Source organism: Heterodontus francisci, chromosome 11 (genome assembly GCF_036365525.1).
Source record: "Heterodontus francisci isolate sHetFra1 chromosome 11, sHetFra1.hap1, whole genome shotgun sequence".
In the NCBI taxonomy this organism is placed as follows: domain Eukaryota; kingdom Metazoa; phylum Chordata; class Chondrichthyes; order Heterodontiformes; family Heterodontidae; genus Heterodontus; species Heterodontus francisci.
This window is the reverse complement of record NC_090381.1, coordinates 98,299,816-98,319,147: the sequence shown is the minus strand read 5'-3', so window position 1 is coordinate 98,319,147 and position 19,332 is coordinate 98,299,816. Positions and strand designations below refer to the sequence as shown.

The 19,332-nt window shown below is 44.9% G+C and overlaps 1 long non-coding RNA gene across 1 annotated transcript in view; it reads right to left on the bottom strand.

Annotated features, from left to right (window-relative positions):
* Positions 1-239: 239 nt before the first annotated feature.
* The window catches only part of LOC137374936 (uncharacterized), a 43,589-nt gene continuing 24,496 nt past the window's right edge, over positions 240-19,332 (bottom strand). The window contains exons 2-3 of the long non-coding RNA XR_010975923.1: positions 8,915-9,038; positions 240-477 (exon numbers count right to left, since the gene is read on the bottom strand). This is a non-coding gene — a long non-coding RNA (uncharacterized lncRNA). The remainder of the gene's footprint in view (positions 478-8,914; positions 9,039-19,332) is intronic.

Here is a 19,332-nt window from a genome sequence, read left to right as displayed (position 1 = left end):
AATTGCCCCTAGTATAGGTAGGTGGTAGGGGAATATAGGGACAGGTGAGGATGTAGGATTAGTGTAGGATTAGTATAAATGGGTGATTAATGGTCGGCACAGACTCGGTGGGCCGAAGGGCCTGTTTCAGTGCTGTATCTCTAAATAAAAAAAATTTTAAAAAAGCAGGGGAGTGGCACTAACTGGATTGCTCCGTGGAGTGCCAGCATGAACTCGATGGGCTGAATGGCCTCCTTCTGTGCCGAAAACGACTCTATGACTCTTTGACATTTGGAATTTTGTCAGTAGTGTAAAACAGGCGATATTGGATCAGCTGCCCATTATAGATCTCTCACGAATTTCATTTCCATTGATTTCATGTAAAAAGATTGATTTGCTTCACTCCTGATTGAGGACCCTCCCATCCTGTAAGATGCTGATCACCGTATTATAGCCTCAGTTAGATTCTGCTGTGTCATGTGAAGATCCAGACAGAATCTGTAAACAAAGTTGCACATAACTTGTATTTAGCACAAATATTTTTCTTTCATTTTCTTTTTCTACCCTGTTCCTTTAATTAATACTGGTTGCAATTTACAAATAAATTTCAATACTATTTCCTCCAGCCATGTCAGAAGTCAGGATTGAATAGCTCTAAAGTGCTACATCTCTCTCCAAACACACCATTCCTATCACTTGAGCCTCTTATTCACCCCTCCTCTCTTTGTCCCACCGTCTGTGCCTTCATTCACCTATGCCTGATACTCTAGGATATCCTGCTGCTCCATCACCCCCTCTCCTTTAAGGTTCACCTTAAAACTTTGGCCAAGCTTTTGGTCATCTCATCTAATGTCTCCTCCTTTGGCTTATGCCCAATTTCCCCTTATGCCTCTGTGAAGTAGCTTGGGGACATTCTTCCACGTTGAAGGCCACTATGTATTTGCAAATTGATGTTTTGTAGTTGGAAAGCCAATAGTCTTTCAGCAAAAAATACTTTTACAAGCAGAAATAGGATTTAAAACGTTGTTTTAACAAATGAAAAAAAGTACTTTTGGAGGAGAAGGTGTTGCAGTTGTGGAGCAGATAATATCCTTTGGCCCATCCCAAAAAATATCATTCACAACTTTCTCTCAACGTTCAATTGCTCCTTCTGCCAAATACCTATCCTGTTCCCTTGAGTTTGTCAACAATATCCTCCTCCACTGTCTCCGCTGGACAGCCTACTCCAAATATTCATCCCTTTGGGAAAAGTAGTTAGATCTACCCTAATGGTTCACCTTTTTCACTCCAACCTTGAGCCTTCACAATTCATACTCATGTTGAATACATTATTAAGACGCAGTTTATCTAAGCCCCTTAGAATCATGAATACCCCAGTAACATCCTTCTTGAACTTTCTTTTCTTCCAGGTAAATGTTCCCCGTTTCTTTAACTTCAGTTGCATAATCCAAGACATCAATTTGATTGGGCTTGTCATTGACTGGTCTAATGCCAGAATGTTTCCATTATAGTTCAATATGCAGAATATTGAAACATTATTTTAAAATTTGCATATGATATGCACTTCCTGACCATAAATAACACTTCCTGTAATGTTTTCTAGGTTGAAGTTTGGGGAACATTGTCTAAACATGTAAACTCTTTTATTGCGAGAACAGTGTAAACTTTTTTTATTTTTTGATTCTTTTTTGAGATGTGAGCATCGCTGGCAAGGCCACCATTTGTTTCCCATCCCTAATTGCCCTTGAGAAGGTGGTGGTGAGCCACCTTCTTGAACTGCTGCAGTCCATCTGGTGTAGGTACAACCCCAGTACTGTTAGGCAGGGAGTTCCAAGTTTTTGACCCAGCAACAGTAAAGGAACAGCGATATAATTCCAAGTCAGGATGGTGTGTGGCTTGGAGGGAAACTTACAGGTGGGGGTGATTCCCATGCATTTGCTGCCCTTGTCCTTCGAGGTGGGAGAGGTCGCGGGTTTGGAAGGTGCTGTTGAAAGAGGCTTGGTGAGTTGCTGCAGTGCATCTTGTAGATGGTATACACTGCTGCCATCGTGTAGAGGGAGTGAATGTTTAAGATGGTGGACAGGGTGTCGATCAAACGGGCTGTTTTGCCCTGGATGGTGTCAAACTTCTTGAGTATTGTTGGAGCTACACTCATCCAGGCAAGTGGAGAGTATTCCATCACACTCCTGACTTGTGCCTTGCAGATGGTGGACAGGCATTGGCGAGACAGGAGGTGAGTTGCTTACCACAGAATTCCCAGTCTCTGACCTGCTCTTGTAGCCACAGCATTTATGTGGCTGCTCCAGTTCAGTTTCTGGTCAATGGTTACCCCCAGGATGTTGATAGTGGGGGATTCAGCGATGGTAATGCCTTTGAACATTAAGGGGAGATGATTAGATTCTCTCTTGTTGGAGATGGTCATTGACTGGCACTTGTCTGGCGTGAAAGTTACTTGCTACTTATCAGCCCAAGCTTCAATGTTGTCCAGGTCTTCCTGCTTGCAGACACAGACTGCTTCAGCATCTGAGGAGTCTCGAATGGTACTGAGCACTGTGCAATCATCAGCAATATCCCCACTTCTGACCTTATGATGAGAAGGGCATCCAAAATTCTACAGACTGGAGCAGTTCCTACAGATTGGAGGGTGACAAATGTAACCCCACTATTTAAAAATGGAGGGAGAGAAAAAACAGGGAATTACAGACCAGTTAGCCTTACATCAGTAGTGGGGAAAATGCTAGAGTCTATTATAAAGGATGTGATAGCAGAGCACCTGGAAAGCATAAACGGGATTGGACAAAGTCAGCATGGGTTTACGAAAGGGAAATCATGCTTAACAAATCTACTGGAGTTTTTTGAGGATGTAACTAGTAGAATAGATAAGGGAGAACCAGTAGATGTGGTATTTGGATTTTCAGAAGTCATTTGATAAGGTCCCACATAAGAGGTTAGTGTGCAAAATTAAAACACTTGGGATTGGGGGTAATATACTGGCATGGATTGAGAATTTGTTGACAGACAGGAAACAGAGAGTAGGAATCAACGGGTCTTTTTCTGGGTGGCAAGCAGTGACTAGTGGGGTACCGCAGAGATCAGTGCTTGGGCCCCAGCTATTCACAATATATATTAATGACTTGGGTGAGGGAACTAAATGTAACATTTCCAAGTTTGCAGGCGACACAAAGCTGGGGGGGATTATGAGCTGTGAGGAGGATGCAAAGAGGCTCCAATGTGATTTGGACAAGTTGGGTGAGTGGGCAAATGCATGGCAGATGCAGTATAACGTGGATAAATGTGAGGTTATCTACTTTGGTTGTAAAAACAGAAAGGCAGAATATTACTTGAATGGTGATAGATTGGGAAAGGGGGAGCTGCAACAAGACCTGGGTGTCCTTGTACACCAGTCGCTGAAAGCAAGCATTCAGGTGCAGCAAGCAGTTAGGAAGACGAATGGTATGTTGGCCTTCATTGCAAGAGGATTTGAGTACAGGAGCAAAGATTTCTTACTGCAATTATACAGGGCCTTGGTGAGACCACATCTGGAGTATTGTGTGCAGTTTGGGTCTCCTTATCTGAGGAAGGATGTTCTTGCCATGGAGGAAGTGCAAAGAAGATTTACTAGGCTGATTCCTGGGATGGCAGGATTAACGTATGAGAAGAGATTGGGTCGACTAGGACTATATTCACTAGAGTTTAGAAGAATGAGAGGGGATCTCATAGAAACCTATAAAATTCAAACAGGACTAGACAGGCTAGGTGCAGGGAGGATGTTTCTGATGGCTGGGGAGTCCAGAACCAGGGGTCACAGTCTCAGGATACGGGCGATGTCATTTAAAACCGAGATGAGGAGAAAATTCTTCACTGAGGGTGGTGAACTTGTGGAATTCTCTATCACAGAAGGCAGTGGAGGCCAAGTCATTAAATATATTCAAGAAGGAGATAGATATATTTCTTAATGCCAAAGGGATCAAGGGATATGGGGAGAAAGCAGGAACAGGGTACTGAATTATACGATCAGCCATGATCTTTTTTGAATGGCAGAGCAGGACGGAAGGGCCGAATGGTCTACTCCTGCTCCTATTTTCTATGTTTCTATGATGAAGCAGTTGAAGATGGTTGGGCCTAGGACACTACCCTGAGGAACTCCTGCAGTGATGTCCTGGGGCATATTTCACAATTGTGGTTCTTTGATAAACCAAGCATATCAGTCAGCAAGCTGTTTGAAAACAAATGTCACTTTCCTCAGTGACTGAAATTTCCATTGTCCAAAGTAAGCTTATAAGTAAAATGAAGAAACACATATTAACGATGACATGATTAAATTTGCCAATTGAATTGCCCTTAATGTTTTAAAATGCCTTCGTTAAAGTTTTTACTTCAATGCCTCGTTCTATTTAAAAAGTCTGAGAGCTGGCTTGATATTTTTACCTCAGAGTGGCAGGACTGAGATTTTAATCATAGCTGTGCATTCTGAACATGTGGAGTTTGTAAAATTTCCTAGCACGCAATCTGTGCATCAGCATGAATTAAAGTGTTGAAGATTTTATCTCCTCGATCTGTGAAAATTGCAGAGGATTTTTTAAAACACACGGGAGATTGAATTTTACAAACCTTATTTCAGGTAGTTTTGGGGCACAAATTCAATTGCCCTGATATTTTGTGCCGGGAGGAAGTTCTCGACATGCCCACAACCGTTGGAAGCAGGGTGAGTAAGACAGAAGATTGATCTACCACCTCATTTCCACAATTGTGGCATGGAAAAGTGCGATCCCACACAGCCCCAGTGTCCAGGCATCCTCTGTAAACTTCAGGGGCCGAGTAGTGTTCAGTAGAATGCACCTGTTCCAGGTCACCTCCCCTATTTAAAGGCACAGTCCCGATAAAAGGGAAGTTGCAGCAATGCATTGCAGCTGCTGGATACTTGTTTTTGCCCCCTTACAGATAAGCTATGTCATAGTGAAGGAAGCAGAGGGCTCCCAAACTTACTGACACTGCCCTGGCCACACTCTGCCAGGAGATTGAAGCCAGGAAGGGGGTCTTGTTTCTGGTGGGAGGCAAAAAGGCTCCAGGGTGACCCTGAGAAGGGAATGGGGGCAGTTGGTAAAATGGTAAATGCTGAGAGTGTAGCAGCTGGCAGCTGTACCGAGAAGGGTTAATGACCTCACTCAAGTGGTCAAGGTTAGTAAATGCATCTGCACATCAGGGCCATGGCCCAGCGGGGAGGGGAAGGCGGGACTGAAAGCGGGTGGTGCTGACACTCCCACTCCAATCCCTATTATCTGGGCAACCTCTTGCCAGCTGGCCAGTTAACGGCTGGCAGGGAGGGTGGCCAACCATTCACCGGCCAGATGCAGGGACTGAGGAGGTGGCCGCATTGTCAGCTGATGCAGTCGGATGTGCTGGCACCATATTTGAAGGGCCGCCAGCATCAGAACGCTGCCCAGCAACCTGTAACCAACTGTGTAGCAGTCTCAGACCATCCTGGCACCAGCCTGTCATCAACCATGCAGCAGTCTCAAACCATCCTGGCACCAGCCTGTCATCAACCGTGCAACAGTCTCAGACCATCCTGTTCACCAGCCTGTAACCAACCGTGCAACAGTCTCAGACCATCCTGACCACCAGCCTGTAATCACCTTTGCAACAGCCACAGAAGACACCCAGCCAGCAGTGCAGACCTGCCATTGGGAGAGAGTGAGGAGGTCACCGATGAGGTCTTCTGCCACTTCCCCATCCAAGGCTACCCCTGCAGGTGGCATGAGGCTCCTGCTGACTGGATCTGTCTGTACACCTCTCACTCCATCTCAGGTTCTCCTCCTCATCGGAGCACCTGCCTCCTAGATGGGTGATGCCCATGGCATAGGCACTGCCAGTCTGAAGGGCCACTCTGCCAGTTGCTTCCACTTTATTGAGTAATGGGGAGTCTGAAATGGATGTATTGCAAAGGAATGGTGGGTCCATTTTGGGCATGGGGAAGTTCTTTTTAACTGAAGCGAAACCTCACTATGTGGTCCCCCTCGCTGCGTCCAGTTGCAGCTAGTGCATGGGGTCTCATCCCTTCCTCCTTCCTCTTCTCCCTCCTCCTCCTCTTCTTCCTCCTCCTCTTCCTCCTCTTCTCCCTCCTCCTCCTCTTCTTTCTCCTCCTCCTCCCAAGTGGCCTCCGGATCCCAGGAGGTAGTGGCTGAATCCTCAGAATTGCGAGGTTGTGGAGGGCACAGCATACATCCACAAACATGGACTACCTCTCGGGCATAGACTGCAGCGATCCCCCTGAGCAATCTAAGCAGCAAAATCTCTGTTTCAGCTGACTGATGACTTGCTCCATGGTGTTACATGTGGATTCATGGCTCTCGTTGATGGCCCTCTGATCGCCCACATGTTGGGATGGCGGAATCGGATGATGAGTCATGTGGGGAGGAGATATTCCTTGTCTCTGAGCAGCCATCCTGTTGTCTGTCCTGGAAGCTTGAAGACAGCGGGTACTGCAGACTGCCAAAGGATAAAAATATCATGGGTGCTGCCAGGACAGTGGACACTCACCAAGATGAATTTCCTGGTGTGGCCGCACACCAACTGCCCATTGACAGAATGGTAGCCCTTGTAGTTGGGATATCGCACCCTGTTGATGGGAAGGGCCCACAGAGCCACAAGCATGCAGTCGATGACATCCTGTACCATCAGGAAGCCCGCTATCCTGGCAAACCCAATTGCCCTCTCATCCTGGTCTTCTCACCTCAGGGAGTAGAGGATGAAGTTTCTTCTCCTCCTGTAGAGAGCATCTGTCACCTCCTGGATGCTTTAGTGGATGGCAAATTGCGACACGTTGTTGATGTTGCCAGCTTGCGCCTGGAAGGAACCAGTTACAAAGAAGGAAGGGACAACGGCAATAATCACTGGCATTGGGAGAGTTGCCTTCGCCTTGAAGGAGGTGATACAACTCCATCACCACATCCTCCGTAAAGTGACGCCTCCTAGGTCACTGTTCCTGGATCATCATACTATATGACTGGTGCTCTCGGAAAACCCTCTCAGGGTAGCGCCTTCTAAGGGGAGCCCTCCTTCTCTCCCACCTCCCAGAGCTTCTCCTCTCTGGCTCCCCCTCTGCCTGCCCTGCTCATAAAGCAGAGTAAGTGGTACTTCAACTAGCGCCCCCATACTTATGAAAGGCAATGTAATTTTCTTTGCCTCTTTGTGGTAGGCAGGAACCTTCAAACACCTCCAGCAACTCACCACAGTGCTTCTACCAACTTTGCCTGAGCACAACTAATCACAATCACCTCAGCTGCAGCTTGTCGAGTGGCCCTTTAAACAGCCCTAGTTCCATTTTCAGGAGTGAATTCCCTGCACATTCATTGGCCAATTTTACTGGGGCAAATTTTACAGACCCCCTGATGTCGGGGGTGGGGGTGTGGGGGTGGGGCCAGAAAATGCCTCCGGGAAAGGCTGCCAGAGGCCTTGATGCAGGGAAGGCCCAGCTCATTATTGCTGGTGGCGGTGAGGCTTTGTGATGACACCCCCCACTCCCACCCCGCTACTCAGCGGCGGCATCAAAATTTAAATAGGTAAGTGTATTTAAAGTATTGATTTAAATACTTACCCGCTCCCGCTGTCGATCCCGGTGCCATATTGGTGGTGGTGGCGGCTGGCACTCCCGCGCCTTTGGATCTCAGTTCAGAACACTGGTGGGAAGTGGGGAGCCAGTAAGTTTTCAGGGTGGGGGGGGGGGGAGCGGGGTCAAATGTTTTTGATTGGTCTAGGGGGTGGTGGGAAGGGGTAAAGTTCATAGTTTATGAACTTTGGTGGGGGGGACGTTCAGGAGCACAAGGTATGTTTTTGGTGAGGGAGAGGGCAAGTAATAAATTTGATGGTCATTGTGGGGAGTGGGAGAGGGACAGGATAACTTTATTAAATTTTTTACACTCACGTTTCTTTCAAAATTTATATTAAATTGAAGGACTGGAAGCCCTTTAAAAATGATGTCGCGCCTGCACAGTGGTGCCTGACGCTGTTGCCAGGACGGAACTCCCACCCCCTCCACGTCATTGTGTGGGTGGTCCATGTAAATGAGCCGCCGCGTTCAATGTCGCAGTGGCTCTGCGGAGTAAAACCTGTGCGTGTGGGCCGCTATTTTTCACCGTCGTCGCCATATAGCCCACTATTTGTGCATTGCATAAGCTCCTCGGCATCTAGCTCTTGTCCTTTCAGCCTCTGGGCACACGCAGGGGCCGCACCTGATTGCACCATGCCCGTCGTCTAACACTGTGCAGCCCACGCGGGAAGCGGCCAGTGTCGCCTCCTGCACTACTAACATGGAGTAGAAGCAGCACTACACAATAGAATTTTACACCCATGATGTTTAAGTGTATCAGAAAATGTTGTCATGAAATGCTCAAAAACAGACAGCATCTTTCTAGAGCAGTGTGCTAGTTAGGTGATGATGGTTAGAAAAATAATTATCAAGTGGTTGTACATTTTAGTCACAAGCCTCTATTTCAATTGAAACGTTTAATTAAAAATCTTTATCTTCTGATGAACTTTTGGAACATTTTATGAGGTAATTTCTGATGATAGGTCACAAACCTGAAACATTAACTCTGCTTCTCTCTCCACAAATGCTGCCTGACTTGCTGAGTATTTCCAGCACTTTCTGTTTTTATTTCAGATTTCCAGCATCTGCAATATTTTGCTTTTATGAAAATCTCCTCTTTTGTCTCTACATTCACCCTTGTGACTTTTTCTCCTGAACTGTGCACACGTTTGAGATCTCCCTCTCTCCCTCAGTTCACTAGAACTCCTAAAGGCTGGCATGAAATACAAAATTAGGGGAATCATTATAGATATGATTGAATTAGTTATGGACAGCTTAAGTATTGGCATTGCTGTTGATTTGCACAGTATGAGTCAGAGTAGATTGAATACCTTCTGAATAACTTACCATCGCCATAGAGATTGGATTGAGCACCTTCTCGATAACTGGGCATCATCACAGAGGTTGGTTCAAACGCCGCCTCAATAACTAACCAACATCATGGAGATCAGATCAAGAACCTGTGGAATAACTGACAATAATTTAAAGCAGATTCAATGCTAAACTGCATAGTTTACATTCCATTTTCAACTATAGTAAACTCTCAAGCACAGCTCTCTGAGCACAGATGGGAGAGAATGGTTGAGCGCTTGTCAATATCCATAAAGCGGGTGTTAGAACTTGACCATGTTTATGGAGGGAAAGAAATGAGCTTCTCACGCACATAGGGGAGAGTCTGGTGGTAAATCCAAAAGCATCTTTCTTCCCTACCTCATTGTAGATAGTTATACAATATTGGTAATGGGAGCCATGAAGCAGATCATCCACACATCCCCTCATCGCCAGAATAATGTCTGGCACCCAGAAGCCATAAGAGGGCTAAGGTAGGGGAGGGGGGGCATAATCAATGCTAAAAACATGGGATGGGAAAATCTGAAGCAATACACTTAGCTAAGTACACTCTTGTTCCTTTTTGAAAGAGATAACCTCCTTTTGCGATCAAAGACTGAAGAATAAAATGTTACAATTGTTCCCATTCAAATTGGTAATTATTTATATTATTGTTTTTCATCACCATGTGTTCAAATAAATAGGAAAAAGAAAGCTATGACACCTCATCTTGACAAGTTATTTTCTTTTTAAAATAAGATCATATGTATATACATACACTGCATCACATGTAATAGTCCACTCAGAAAGGAGGCAGTAATGTACGGTAGAATGTTTGAACATTAAGCCATTAAAACACATTGCACTCATTCTATAAAATATGAGCATAAGTCACACATTGTGCTGTCTGTACAGTTTTCTACAATTCTTTAGTCCATTACTGTGGAATACAATTTACTGTAACTTCATTTCCTGTGCCTAATGAGCCCCATGGACCTGTTGTGATGCCTTCATTTCAAGCCGTACCACTGAATGTAATTTTGTTTAGTGAGGCATCTGGGCAAAGATTCTGCAACACTCTCACATTAAAGTTGAAAAATTAATGGGTAGAGACAGTTGTTATGTGAAACGATTAAGGGAGGAGCCATGCATATATTAAGAGGGGCAAAGGGAGAAAAAATACAACACACAAATGTTCTTCTTGAAAGCAGAGTGATGTGTAATGTCCTCTTCAAAGCATATGGCTATTTGACAGTGTCTTGACTAGCCTAATGGCTGCTCATAGTTGAAAGCGAAATTGATATTCCACTGAATATTAAAAGCAATTCCCAAAGACTGCAAATAGCTGTCTATATGTTTCATAGAAGCAGCGATCACAAACAGAGTCACTGGTTTGTTGGATTGGTTCCAATATAATTATAGTTAGTCCCCCTGGTGACTAGTTGTGTTGGCAGTTTGAAGCTGTTTATATTTAGCTGCAGCCGTTCCTCAAGATAACAGGAGTGATACAAGGCTGGAAAAAAAAACTTGAAAAAAAAACACGAGTGCAGTTATATTCCACATGGAAATTGCACAGAAATAGGCAGGAGATTGTCACCAACAAGATGTGCTTGTTTTACAGATGCATGATTTAGTGATGATTGCAGAAGACCTGCATCTGCTGTTCCTGTGATCCTGTATAAAACAAACCAAGTCTCCTGTTTCTGCCAGATTTTCATGGACTGTATCCCGAGTGAAGCACTTTATTGAGATTAAAGGTTGCTTGTATTTTCCCTCACAGATCAATTACCAGGGTAATTACTATTACTGAATATCAATTATACTTTCTGCAGCTAACATGTGCCATACACCACACAAACACATATCCATTTCTAGAACACTTGAACATGTAACAACAGGGCCTACATGTTAACACTGACATCTGGAGCCAAATTGCGGGCTCAATAACTCTTCACTTAATTTCTTATGCATTTTGCTGATTATTAAAGAATAAATCTCACTACCAGGAATCTCATAATATGAAAAAAAAAATCAGTTGAAAGGAATTACAATCAACATTAATATTTGCCGGGAAATTCCTGGGAGCTGCTGTCACTCTGTCAGTGTAACTTCACCCGAAGTGCAGTGCAAACCCTATTTACACAGTCCCAGCCGTTGTTTGTTTATTTCTGACCACCTCTGTCACATTTTGAATATCTTTGCTTAAACAGTGAGTGATGATGACATCTTTGGGTCGGGGGGATGGGGAAGCATTGATGTGAATCCGTTTTAAGCCAAACAGCGCGAGGGAGCTGAATTGAAATGATCGCTGAAGCAGCCCTGGGTTAATGACTATCTCTACCTGACATTAATCCAGCTTTCTCTCAATGTCACACTCAGCAACTCCTTCCAAATGCTGCTCTCCACGATATCTTCAGTGCTTTGCTGTTTAAGCAAATATTTCACCCCCCACCACCCCCCCCTCTCAGAAAAAAAGATCTGGATAGAAGAAACACACAGATATTAGAATTAACAATTTTCTTTGGACAAGAACAATTTGATTTTGAACAGGTTTCCTATGCACCTACCCCCATCCCTCCCAATTTTCTTTCCTGATGTTGCTGGGTCAGTCTGAGGCAATGCTCAATGGGTGTCTTCCACCCTCCTATACCGCACCCCAGTGGCCATTCTGCACCGTGACACCTATACAGTGGGGGGAATTTTATGCGGGTTTGACGGTAGGGAGAGCATATAATCGGGTGGGATGGTGGCAGGCGGGTGAGGGGGGTGGGGATGGAGCCCCGCCACCTTCCCACCACCTTCCCGCCTTCACCAAACTTAGGTCTGGGGCGGAAAGACTGTAAACGGCCTTCCCATCCTGCTGCCAATTGAGGCCCTTAACTGGACAAATAATGCCCGATTAAGGGCCTCATCCCACGGCTGCCACTATTAGCTGAGCAGCGGACAGCCCTGTCGCCGAACAGGAAGCACGGCAGGAAAAACCGTGCAGGCGACTTGCCAGCTCCGGGTGGGTGGGGGGGGTCTCTCATTAAAAGGCACTTCGTGCCCAAACGAGGGACCCAGCAACAGGAAGGAGGGGGGACACGCTCTGAGCCATACCTCTGCCCTTGTTGCCAACCCCTATACACACCCCCTTCCCTGCTAGCCTGACCCCGAGAAACCCCTCCCGTTCTGACCTACCTGTAGCCTGGGTCCAGTGCCACTCCTGGGCCTTGGGTAGGTGGCACTGCTCAGTTAAAGAGATGCCGGCCTCTGTTTGGCTGGCAGCTCTCAGAGCATGGGACCTCTGTCGCTGAGGTCCTTGATCCCGTGGAAGGCCCGCCACTGTCCAGTTAAGTGCCTAATTGGCACTTGAGTCAATGGGCTTCCCACAGAAGAGGCAGTGCAAGGTTCTCGCCGTTGCTTTTGCCAGACATCGAGACCCCTGTCGCCCGGATAAAATCCCAGCCAGGGAGTGTAACAGGCTATTCGTTTCACTTGGTTGTTGCAGCTAAACCCGACCCTATTCTTGCTTGTCATGCACACATGGGCCAGGATTTTGTGAGGCCCCCTAAGGCAGGACTGGAGGCGGTGGGGGGGCACAGAGTATCGCGGCGGGTGGCAGGGGGACAGTGGGGCAGAGGGCCAATCGCCTCCCCATCACCCAGCAATCTTCCCACCAGAGGCTAATTGCGGCTCTTAAGTGGCCCATTAATGGCCAATTAGGGGCCTCTTCCCACTGCTACTGGAATCTTAACAGCAGCGGGGAGGGCCTCCATCATGCGGGGAGGATGCTTGGGGGGGGGGTGGGTCCCTCCTTTGTGAGCAATCTGTGGCCCATGGAGGACACCCACCGGGAACAACTTTATTCTGGACCCCTCCTCCCTTTGTACTGCACAACCAGCCCCCACCCCTCCCGTTGCTGGGAGGGGATGACCCCATGTCACCTACCTCAGTGGCCACCGCTCCTGGTAGCGCAGCCAATACTGCTGAGTTGCCAGCCGTCTGATTGGTTGGCAGTTCTAGGAGGCAGGATTCCCGTCTCTTTAAAGTCTTTAAAGGAATGGGGATTCCACCTCCTAAAACTTTGATTCAAATCGACCAGAGGATCGCTACAGGTGGGCACGAAATGGCAGAAGCGGAGCTTTGGGCGCCCCACTGGTCGTCTGTCCCCGGCTATCTCACCATACAGAAGGTCGTTGGGTATGCAATCGTCTTCCATTCTGCAGACATGTCTGATTCACCAAATCCACCTCTGTTTGATTAGTACTAACATACTTGGGAGCTCTGCCTTTAAAAGGACTGCCACATTTGTGATTTTTGTCCTGCCGGGATTTACCCATAATGTGCCGCAGACAGCGAAGATGGAAATTATTGAGCTTCTTTGCTTGGTCGCCCATGTTTCACAGTCAAACAACAAAGTGCTGAGAACACAGGCCTTATAAACCATGAGCTTGGTCCTAGGGGATAGCTTGGTCTTATTCCATGTGTGTTTCTCAGATCAGCCAAAGGTGGTATCTGCTTTCCCTATGTATGTATCGAGCTCTGCATCAAGGGACAGATTGTCTGTCACCATGGACACAAGGTAGCAGTATTTGCTAACCACTTCCAGTGGGCTTTTATTTGGTGTGATCAAGGACGGAGATGCAATACCTTGTCCCATGACCATGGTTTTCTTGATGTTTATCGTCAAGGAAAACAAGTTACAAGGATGGGAGAGACAGTCCATGAGTCTAACCTTTTGCAATTCATGCACTAGGATACCCAGATCCCTCTGCGTGTCAGAGCTCTGCAATCTCACCATTTAGATAATATGTTTCTCTTTTATTCTTCCTGCCAAAATGGACAATTTCACGGTTTCCCACATTATACTCCATTTGCCAGATCGTAACCTATCTATATCCCTTTGTAGTCTCTTTACTTTCACAACTTACTCTCCTACCTATCTTTGTGTCATCAGCAAATTTAGCAACTATACCTTTGGCCCCTTCATCCAAATCATTTATTTAAATTGCAAAAGATTGAGTCCCCAGCACTGATCCCTGTGGCACACCACTCATTACATCTTGCCAACCAGAAAATGACCCATTTATGCCTACTCTCTGCTTCCTGTTAGCTAGCCAATCTTCTGTCCATGCCAATGCATGACCCCCTACACCATGAGCTTTTATTTTCCACAATAGCTTTTGATGTGGCACCTTATCAAGTGCCTTCTGGAAATCTAAGTAAAGCACATGCACTCGTTCCCCTTTATCTACACTGCATGTTAGTTCTTCAAAGAACTCCAATAAATTGGTTAAACATGATTTCCCTTTCACAAAACCATGTTGACTCTGCCTGATTAACTTGAATTTTTCTAAGTGCCCTTCTATAATGTTATGACCGAGGCAGGAGGAGGGCACTGTTTATTCTAGTTCCACTTCTCCATGGGTCACAACATATATTAAAATTTCTTCCCAATTACCAATATGGTCAATCATAGACTCTATTTTGATCCCAGAATAAAACACACCAACCAGGTTTCTTTAATAAACAGCAAACTTATCAGTTTATTAGAAAACAAGTCTTAACCAGTAATGAAGTAAAGCATAAACACAGATTGAAATATTAAAGTTCTCTTTTTATCTTAGCCCCTCACACTCACACACACACATACACCAGTTAACTGGAAAAATAAAGGGATTTTTGTTTTTAGAGCTCTATTACAGGCAAAAAAATCAACACTTGGGCCGAATACTTGCTCATTCTTGAAGAAACAGCAGATGAGATATGTTGTGCTTCAAAGACAGGAGATGAGATGAGATGACAAAGTGGACTTCTCAGTGTCTTTTCGAGAGGTGCTGGAAAGCTGAGCTGGGTTGTGGTCTTCTCTCCTTCCTTAGGAATTCCCTTCTCTCCTTAGAAGTTCTCTTCTCTCGTAGGAAGTTCTCACCCTTTTTATACAGTTCAACTCTAACTCAAATCTTTTGACCTTCATCAATCTTGACCTATCACTTCATTGTAAACAACTTCTCCAGGTGTCAAAAATTCTCTGTTGTTTATTGAGCTGGAAGTCAGGTGGTTTCCCAGAAAGGCTTGTTGTTGTTGCTGGAAGTCAGGTGGTTTCCCAGAAAGACTGGTTTTCCTCACAAAATCTCTTAGTCCCCCTTTTAAAAAACATTTCCAGGGATTGTTTTTCAAAGCCAAGCTGCCTTTACATGACCCCCTTTGAAAACCACAAAGTTTAACATTTCTTCAATATTTCAAAATTGAATCCTCAAAAAATATATTTAATGAAACACAGAGGCACTTTTGTAACACCTCCATCCTTAGAGAAATTAAACATAATTTTAAATGCGTTTCATTACAAAATGTGGAAAAAATAGATGAAAAATTTAAAAACACACTTTCACACTCATACTCATTCACTCTTTTCTTGTAACTAATACGATTCTGCTCTGTACCCTCTTTTCATTCGGATAACTCAAAACAAAATTAGATTCTAGATAAAGCATCTGCAATAACTATTTTTGCCCGCAATGTGGATAATCTTTAAATGATAAGGTTGTAATAGTAAACTCCATTGGAATAGTCTGGCATTCTGGTTTTTAAATTTTTCACAAAGTTTATCACCAAATCAGCTGACTGCAACCTTCCAAACAGAGTCCCCCAGCTGTTCCAAGTGGTCCTTCCAAGTGTCACAGTAGACCAGCATACGGTAAACCACACAGTTAGGAACACTGGCTACCACTTGGTTCACTAGTCTCTGAAAAGTGGTTTGGGTGTCGCCTAGCCTGAATGGCATCACTCGGTACTGGCAAACGCTGTCCAGTGTGGCAAAGGCCGATATTTCTTTAGCTCAGGGTGTTGAAGGAGGTTGCCAGTATTCCCTTAACAAATCTATTTTTGTAAGAAACATGGCACTGCCCACTCTGTCAATACAGTCTTCCAAGCGAGGAATTGGGTAGAAGTCTGCCTTTGTTCCTGCATTAATTTTTCTGTAGTGTATACAGAGTCTATTTGAACCGTCAGGTTTAGGCACTATTACCACTGGCATACTCCAGCTGCTTTAACTAGGTTTATTAAGCTGTTTTCCAACATGTATTGGATTTCTGCTTTTACCTGGGCCTGTTTCTCTGGACTTAAGCGATAAGGATGCTGTTTTATAGGAAAGGCTTCCCCTACATCCACATCATGTGTGGCTAAGGTTGTACATTCTGGCTTATCCCCACAGACTCTTTTAAATGCTGTGAGTAGTCTTGTTAGGTCTTCTCGTTCTTCTGCATCTAAATATGAAAGCATTGTGTCCAATCTCCCTAGCAATTCAGTATTAGCTAACTGGATAGTAGGAGGTTCAATTTGAGAATTGTCTAGGCCTCCTTCTGTCTCATCCTCACTATCTTTTTCATCCTTCACTGTCCCTACTACCTGACATACCTGTGCATGCCTTTCCTCCTCCTTGCGGAACATATTGATATGACACAGCCAATTCTTTTTCCGGCAATCTGGGGTGTCAATCAAATAGTTTACTTTACCAGTTCTCTTGAGCACTTTATATGGACCACAGAACTGTGCTTTCAACATTTCACCCTGTAAAGGCAGTAATACGAACACCTCATCCCCTGGATGCAAAGTTCGGGTCTTGGCATGCTTGTCTGCCCATTTTTCGTAGTTGTTTGGGACAATTTATGGGAAGATTTAAGTGTTCCTGAGCCACTTTGCAAGCTCTCGTGAGCCATTCCCAGAACACGGATACATAATCTAGCACAGAGGTTTCATCCCTCTGTTCCAAAAACCTTTCTTTAATTAGTTTTAGAACTTCTAACATTTTCCCTATGACAGATGTTAAGCTAACTGGCCTGTAGTTTCCTGATTTTTGTCTCCCTTTTTGAATAAAGGAGCTACATTGGCTATTTTCCAATCGAATGGAAGCTTCCCCGAATCTAGGGAATTTTGGAAAATTAAAACCAGTACATCAACTATCTCACAAGCCACTTCTTTTAAGACCCTCGGATGAAGTCCATCAGGACCCAGGGACTGGTCAGCCCTCAGTTCTGACAACTTGCTCAGTAACACTTCCCTGATGATTGTAATTTTCTTGAGTTCCTCCCTATCTTCCATTTCCTGATGTACAGCTATTTCTGGCAGTTAAGGGGCCCAACACATGCTTCTGCTCCCTCTTGCAACTTTGGTTTGCACTTAAGGCAGGCAGCACTAGTGCTGATTGCCTCTGGGAAAACTAATGCTGAAAAGCAGAGAATTTAAAAAAGCATAATCACTGCCACTCCCAATCCCAAGATCTGTGACCTCATTCCTGAGATATCTGACCTCCATGCACCCTCCCCTCCAATCTCCACCCCGCCCCCGCCCCCCCCCCCTCACCACCCTCCATACCCTTGCTGCAACTTTCTATCCTCCCCTGGATAGCACTCCCCACATTACTCCAGACTGCCACGATCTTCTTCACCGACCCCTGACAGTCCTCCGATCGCACTCTGACCCGGTCCTCTCTCCTCCAACCAACTGTAATCTTCTTTCCCAACCCCCAACATCTCTCTGATTGCATCCTGAGGCCCAACTATTTCTCCTCCAGACTCCCAAGATCATACACAATCACTTAGCTGAAAATTGACGCACAAACCTGTGCGAGTTCTGACTGCTGTACCATCTACATGATAATGAGGTCCGAGGCCCAAAGTTCCGTGCTCCTTGGACCTCCCCAGTTGAGGCGCAGGCTTATCGCACTTTCCTGTAAAACTCCCAAAAATGGACCCTCGCAAATTTCTAGGCCTATCACTCTTAGTTTTGAAATTATGAACTGACCTCTAGCCTCAACAGCTTTTAGGGGGAGAGAGTTCCAGATTTCATGCACATATGTATTGTCCAGCAGAGGTCACTGGTTAATGATCAGAAGCTGGTATGTTTGGTTGACTCTTACCAACCCGAGCAAAAAGACATTGAGACAAATTACAGTATCCTACTGCTACCTTGAATCATTTGACTCAACCTGGCATTTTTCTGGTCTGCATATTCAAGAGCACACTGTCATTGTGGCTGCTTCTTTAAAAGGGGTTTCTAAAGTATGATGGTGGAGCTTTTCAGGGGACCAATGCACAGTGCCAGCAAATGGCAGAATGCTGTTCAATGTCTCATGCCCTGAGTCCCCAGCTTCAGTTATATCACTGCAGGGAAGCAATATGCAAAGAACTTCTCTACAGGGAAGAAAATACCAGAGAGAGAAAGCAAGCCAATGTAGTGAATCTCCTGGCTGCCAATTCAGGACAGCATTAGCAAAGGCCTTCTGGCAGTGAGCATGCTGTGTGAGAAGACCAGGCAAGATGATACTCCGATTGGAGTCAAATATCTTTCTCTGGACAGACAGCAGTGAAAGAAGTGGGCTACCTTGTGTGCGACTAACCATAGGAGAATTTAACGAACTGACTAACAATGAGTCTAGTTATCTATCAAACAATGGATGCCCAAGAAAATTACAGTTTGAATACTAGGTCATATGACCATAAGCAAATCCACCTGTTGGGCTGTATTCAGTTGCACACTGTACTGTAAACCCAATTTCTAATTCCAATTGCAGGAAGCTCCATAATTCATGTCAATCATCAGTGTTTCCTGCTGACGATCAACATTTTGATGGTCTGGCACAGCAGGTCAGCATTTGTCAACAATATCAGAGAATAACATCACTGACCACAACTGGAGATAATATCAAACATGAATAGCAGGGAAATCAAATCAACATTTTTTCCACCTTGATCGTTTCAGTAAAATATTCTCAACTCATCAACCAAAATACAGGTGTAAAGGGGGGAAAACTCTAGACACTTTGGCAAATGGTTTAGTTTCTAAGGATGTTGTGTAATTCCCAGTACAACAATGAAGTTGAAGCTCTATTAAAAGTGTATGTTAATTTCCATGTGGAGAACAGGCAGTATATTTCCTTATGAGTGTTTTACTGTGTATGGAATCATATTCCTTCTGAATGATAGTGTTGGCATGGTAAATAAAACTGATAATTTTTCACACAGCAAGTGGGTAAGGTCTGGAATGCACTGCCTGAGAGTGAGGCGGAGGCAGATTCAATTGACGTATTCAAAAGGGAATTAGGCTGTTATCTGAAAAGGAAGAATGTGCAGGGTTATGGGGAGAAGGTGGGGGAATGGCACTCGGTGAATTGCTCACTCGGAGAGCTGGTGCAGACACGATGGGCTGAATGGCCTCCATCTGCGCTTTAACAATTCTGTGATTCTGTGATTCTATACATCTGATAGTTCAAACAAAATGTTCCTAATAGCTTGATACCCTGACACTGTTGTAGAATTCACTTCCTGGTAAAGAGCTTTCAATTTAATAGATATCGATAGATCCACTGATGGCTGAGTATGTGGGATGCAACCAACGGCACTGTTGCCACAAGTAGGCTCCAAATCTGGTAGTCAGAAACTTGAAATAAAGAAAAATAC